Source organism: Dendrobium catenatum, unplaced genomic scaffold, assembly GCF_001605985.2.
Source record: "Dendrobium catenatum unplaced genomic scaffold, ASM160598v2 fragScaff_scaffold_853, whole genome shotgun sequence".
NCBI classification, from domain to species: domain Eukaryota; kingdom Viridiplantae; phylum Streptophyta; class Magnoliopsida; order Asparagales; family Orchidaceae; genus Dendrobium; species Dendrobium catenatum.
Window position 1 is genome coordinate 5,156,813 of NW_021319315.1, and position 6,590 is coordinate 5,163,402.

The window sequence follows — 6,590 nt, forward strand, 5'->3', positions numbered from 1 at the left end:
TGTTCTTCCTCCAATCTTAGCTCTTCAGAAATACCAAATTCATCAAAAATTATATGTGTGGTCTCATCAACTATCAAAGTCCTATTGTTAAAAACCCTATATGATTTACCAATACTAAAATATCCAAAAAAAAAAAAATCCTTCATCTGATTTAGGATCAAATTTTCCTAAAGGAGTTTTACTATTATTATGAATGAATACCTTACATCCAAAGACATGCAAATATAAAAGATTAGGTGTTCTCCACTTAAGAAGTTCATTATATGTCTTTTTCAACTTGGATCTAATATTCACTCTATTCAAAATATAACAAGTCTACTAACTGCATCAACCCAAAATTGTTTCAGAAGTGAATATTCAGCCAACATTGCTCTAGTAGCTTCTATTAAAGTTTTGTTCTTTCTTTCAATAATTTCATTCCACTGAGGGGTCCTAGGTGCTGAAAAGTTGTCATCAATTCCTTGCTTTTTACAAAAATATTCAAATTTTTTATTTTCAAACTCTCCTCCACAATCACTTTGAATTGATATAATTTCATACCCTAGCTTCCTCAGAATCCATGTAGAAAAATTTTTAAATTCATAAAAGGACTCACTCTTATGTGATAAGAATTTGACCCAAGTGAATCTTGAATAATCATCAACGATTACATACCCAAAAACCATCCCTCAACTTACAGTACTAACCGGTCCAAAAAGATTAATGTGTATTACTTCTACTAGTTTGCTAGTTCTAAGATCTTTAATTGAATGAAAGGAGAACTTCACTTGTTTTTCTAATTAATATGCATCATATTGGTGATCCTTAGTGAAGTCTAATTTGGGTCTCCCTCTAACCAACTCTTTTTAGGTAATCTTCCTAAGATTTTTCATGCTTGTATGACAGTCTTCTATGCAATAACCATGATTCATCAGTGATTATTTTGAGGCAAAAAATATTAGAAGATTTAATAAAGATTAAATCAAGCATGTATATATAATTAACCTTATTTTCATACAACACATCAATTCTATTTTGATTTATGATGTAGCTTGTAGGGAAAAGTTAATATTATAATCCTTATCACAAATCTGACTAATACTTAACAAGTTATATTTTAAATCCTCAACTAATAATATATTCTCAATAAAAAATTATTCTTATTGATAATCATACCTGTATCTACCACTTTCCTAGTGGTACTATCTCCCACTGTCGCTTTATCTCTATTCCTGGCTTCCAGTGATATGAATTGAGTTGTATCTCCAGTCATATGATTTGAACATCTATTACCTACGTATCAAATGCTCTCATGAGGAATTATATAAAAGTGTTTCTATAAAATTATCAAACTTTAGACTTGAAAATCCAAATAAATTTGGGTTCACCTCTTAGCAATAATAATCTAGATGCATGTTTGATATGTTATAATTTATGCATCTTAGGTCTCTACACTAGAGGTGTTCTACTATGAATTATACAAGTGTGATAGATATGTCATATCATTCCACATGTAAAATATTTAACACCAGAAAAATGATTTACCAATATATGTGAGTTATAATGTCTTTTCTTAGGTTATGAAATTATTCGCTTCTAATTAGGATTGGGAAATTATCAAACTGTAGAGGGTGCCTTATTTTCCTTAAAAGATTTTAGTTTTTCTTTAAGATATGAGTTTGCACTTTCTAAAATAGAATTGTCAACTCTAAACTCATGTTGTCTTTGATTCACTTCATATATAAGCACCTTACATTCATTCTCAAGATCAGTATAGGATGTTTTTAATAAATCATATTTCTTATTCAAATCATCAAATTCATCCAATACTATCATGTGATTCCAATCTATGGATGTGTGATTATTTCTAAGGGTTTTATAATCTTTTTATAAATTTAAATATTATATATAAAGTTTAGCATACAGCTTCTTGAGTTTACTATATACAATAAGTATTTTCTTAGAAACTTCAAATAATTCATCAAAGGATAAATCATATACCTCCTCTTATTCCGATTGATCAAGTTTGTCTGTCATTAAGCATAAGTTTGTTACTTCCTCTTCTGCTTCTATTTTTGAGGAGTCTGAAGCTGAGTCAGCCTAGAAAGCTCTCTACAGTATTTTCTTTCCAATCATAACATTGGTTTTCTCCTCAACTTTCTCCTTCATGGATTAACTTTAAGAATCGGGCAGTCGATTTTAATAAATCAAAGCTTCTTGCATTCATAACAAATGATGTCATTAGAAATTGAAGCCTACATGAACTTTTGAGTTGTATTGAAGCCTATTTCAAAAATTAAAGTTTAGACTACTTTTTGAAAAATGATTATAGCTACTTTTAGAAATTAAAATACTCATAAAGGATATTCGATCGCTAGACCACTACTATTTGATAATATTCCTTTCAACTTTTGAAAAACTCGCATGTCTACTTTTTTGCAATCACTTGACTATCGTATGTAGATTTTTATACATGAAGGTTACACTAGTCCCACTAAACTTGTTGAAGGAATTAGGATTAAAACACCATTTAATGATTGGACATTAGAGGAAAAAGACTTAGCTCAGCTAAACAAAAATGTTTAAATAGTTTTTTCTGTCCCTTGAAATCTGAGGACAACATGCATGTTTTTACCTTTAAAGTTGGAAAAACATTTGGGATAGACTTTGCATAACATATGAAAGAACTAATGAGGTGAAACAATCCAAATTAAATATTCTATTACACGACTATGAACTTTTTTGCATGAAATAAAATGAGTCAATCACTAACATGTATACACGTTTTACATATATAGTTACCTCATTGTCAATCACTAACATGTATACATTAAAAGTTTTCTAAGAAGAAAACAACGAAGACATCAGCAGTAGAACAAGGGTAAGTTCCACAAGAATGCAAAAATTTCTAATGATGCCATTTGTTATGAATGCAGGAAGCTTGGACATATTAAAATTGATTGCCCGAATCTCAAAACTAATCCTGACAAGGAGAAGGTTGAGGATAAAACCAATGTTAAGAAGGGCAAGAAAAGACTACATAGTGCTTTTTTGGCTAATAGCTTCAGATTCCTTAGAAATAGAAGCATAAGAGGAAGTCACAAACTTGTGCTTGATGGCAGACAAACTTGATCATTCAAATCAAGAGGAGGTATGTGATTTATCCTTGATTTAGCCTAATCATACTGTATGAATGAGATCGTAGCCTATGATGTATAGAGATGAGTTTTGATCATCCCGGCTATCGTTCTGTACGAACAGAAGGATTTGATGATCGTACTGTACAAAGTTTTATCGTACTGTACGATTTTATTCAGAAGTTTTTGACTTGTTCGAAAACCTTCATACCAGGACGAAGCCAATTTATACTAATTGTACTATACGATGGGGAATCGTACTATATGATAGTAACGGCTACTTTGAAATTTTCAAAAATTTTGGAGCCTGTTTTAAGTATCAAAATAGTTATATTTTGGGGAGTAACTGAGAGAGGGGAACGTGATTAGAGAGGTAATCCTTGGGAGAGAGCTCTTGAGAAGTTTTTAGGGTTTGAGAGAGGAAGGAGAGGGTGAGCTTGGTGATGGAGAAGTAGTGTGAGGGAGATCACACGGATGCTCCATTCTTGTTGCATCTTGCTCCTCCTATGGCCCGAGAAGATCTTGTGGGAGGCTTTTTAAGGGGGAGACTCTTCTACATCCATGACCTCGAAGGTACTATGCCTTCTCCAGGAGGGAGAAAAACGAGAAGATACGCTGCCGTCACCAAGAGGGTGACAAAGCGCTTCGCACTCCGCCACACCAGGATAGTGAAAGTGAGTCTTGTGAGGGCTTCTCCGCTTTGCCGAGGGGGAAAAAAGAGAACTATAATTTTGTAGTGAAATTCCCATAGTGGAGGACTCCGGGGAGTGGACGTAGGTCAAGTGACCGAACCACTATAAAATTCTAGTGTGCTTTTTTCCTATCGCTATTTACTTTTGCTTGCACTTTATTTTCATTATATTTGCATGGTGATAATTGTGAAAGAAAAAGATTTTTATTGTTGCAAATTTTGTGTTCAAGTAATTGCTTCCGCATTAGTTTAATTTTTGTTTAAAAATTTAAAAACACAAAAAAAAGTTATTAGAACTCTTGTTTAGGATTTTATTGTAACAAGTTTTTCACAATGCACCCCCCCCCCCCCCCCCCCCCCCCCCCCCCCCCCCCCCCCCCCCCCCCTCTTGGCACATCGAGAATTTTAGCTGAGGACGGGTATCTATCAGAGGAAAACTTATGGCTTTTGAAGGTGAAAATGGAGGAGTTCAATACAGTTTTGTCTTGGATTAGCACCTGGTGGAGGCAGCGAGCTAAGGTTAAATGGCTCGTAGATTGAGATACGAACTCAAGATTTTTTAAAGCTTATGCAAGTGCAAGGAGAAACGCAATGTTCATTCACAGATCAAGGATCATAATGGGTTGATGATTGAAGAACAGCATCAAATTGAAGAGGTTTTATTCAATTACTTTAAGGACAAATGGAAAGAAAGGAGCTGCTCATTGGAGGGTTGGCCTAACCCGTGGAAAACTCTAAATGATGAAGATAGGAGATTGCTAAGAAAGGACTTTGTATTTGAAGAACTAGAGTTGGTTATCAAGGAAGCAAGAGGAAATATTGCTCCTGGACATGATGGTATGTCCTATTCTTTTTTTAAATCATATTGGCATATTATTAAGCATGATTTATGGAATGCTGTGGAACACTTCTTCAATTATGGGATTATGGATGAAAAGTGGAAAGACACCATCATAGTGTTGATCCCTAAGGATAAAAACATGTTGTATCCTTCTAATTGTAAACCAATAAGTCTTAATAATTTGGTTTATAAAATTATGTCAAAGATGCTTTTAAATAGGTTGTTGTTTGTCATTCCTAAAATAATTTCGGAGGAGCAAGTAGCTTTTTTCAAAGGGAGGTCGCTCTCAGATCATGTGTTGGTGGCTCATGAAATCTTCCACAAGTTTAGGCATTCAAAATCATCTAAAGGTTTAGTCTCATTCAAGATTGACATGGAGCAAGCTTTTGACTCAATGGGGTGGCCTAGCTTGGTCAAAGTTATGGATGATTTTGGGATCCCTTTAAAGTTTGCTAATCTTATTTTGGAATTTGTTTATAGTCCTAAATTTTCTTTACTTGTCAATGGGAACTACTCCAACTGGATGGAATCTAAGAGTGGATTTCACCAAGGTTTTCCACTATCTCATTTCTTGTTTATCATGTGTGCACAACTTCTTTCCAATGCTTTTCTTCATATGGGTAATTCGGTTGGGATTGGCATTTCCAATAAAGGGCCTAAAGTATCACGTTTACTTTATGCCGATGATATAATCATCTTCTCTAAAGCAAAGATTAAAAAGATCAAGGAAATCAAATGCATCCTTATGGAATTTTGTGAATGGACTGGACAAAAGGTGAACATACAAAAATATGGAATTCTTTTTGGGAAATAGGTAAGGAGAAAGAGGAGAAAAGCAATAAGTAGAATCATGGAATTCAAGGAATTCAGAGAATTCTCTTATTTGGGCATCAAGGTGGCTCTAAGAAGAATGGTTAGAGCTAATTACCAATTCATATTAGATAAAACATTGAGTATGTTAAGTGTGTGGGGAGGAAAGTTCATCTCCTTGGATGGAAGAATTACATTGGTGAAATCAGTTTTGCTTTCATATCCAAACTTTCATTCAACTCTCTCTTTGGTTCCAAAGCAGGTTTTGAATGAAACTGATAAAATTTGTAGAATATTCATATGGAATAAAAATGATGGAGGAGTTGGTGTACATTATGTGAGCTCGGAGTTATTGTGCAGGCCGAAGAGATTGGGTGGGCAAGGTATCAACTCTTGCGCTAAAAAAGTGGGACCTGTAAGAGCAAAATTGGATTGGAAATATTGCCAAGAAAGAGAGTCATTTATAAATGAAATTTTGTTTCCAAAATATGGTTCTTTCCTCGGTAGAGACAATAAACAAAGAGGTGGTTCGGTGGCATGGAAGTTAATATGCAATGGGGGAGAATTTCTTAAGCCAATAATCAAATGGAGGATTGTAGATGGAAAATCAATTAATGTTTTCCGATATATTTGGTTATTGGATAAAAGCTTTGATAAATGGCAAAATTTTGTCAATACATTGGGAGGTGGTATTCAAACAGTTGGAAAACTTATATGCAATGGTGGTTGGAACATACAAGAACTTCAAAAACTCTTTGGTGAGGAGCTTGTGAAACTCATTTCATCTACTCAGATTTCAGCTGAATATGATGAAGATTGTCTGGAATTCATTCACAAAAATTCAGGTAAGACTATTTCAGCATTAGCAACAGAGGCATTGTGAGAATATTATGTAGAATTTACTTCTTGGGATTGGTTCAGAAAAGCTAAACTAATTCCTAGAGTGGAAACATTTTTGTGAAGGGTCCTTCATAAAGCTATTCCAACTAATCAGTTTTTAAGCTATAAAAGACTTCAAGGATATGATATTTGTCCAAGAGGATATGAGGCGGTGGAAGACATTGATCATATTGTTGCTAGTTGCATAAAACTAAAAAAAGTTATGCAATATTTAAACAGTTGGTGGTTCGAC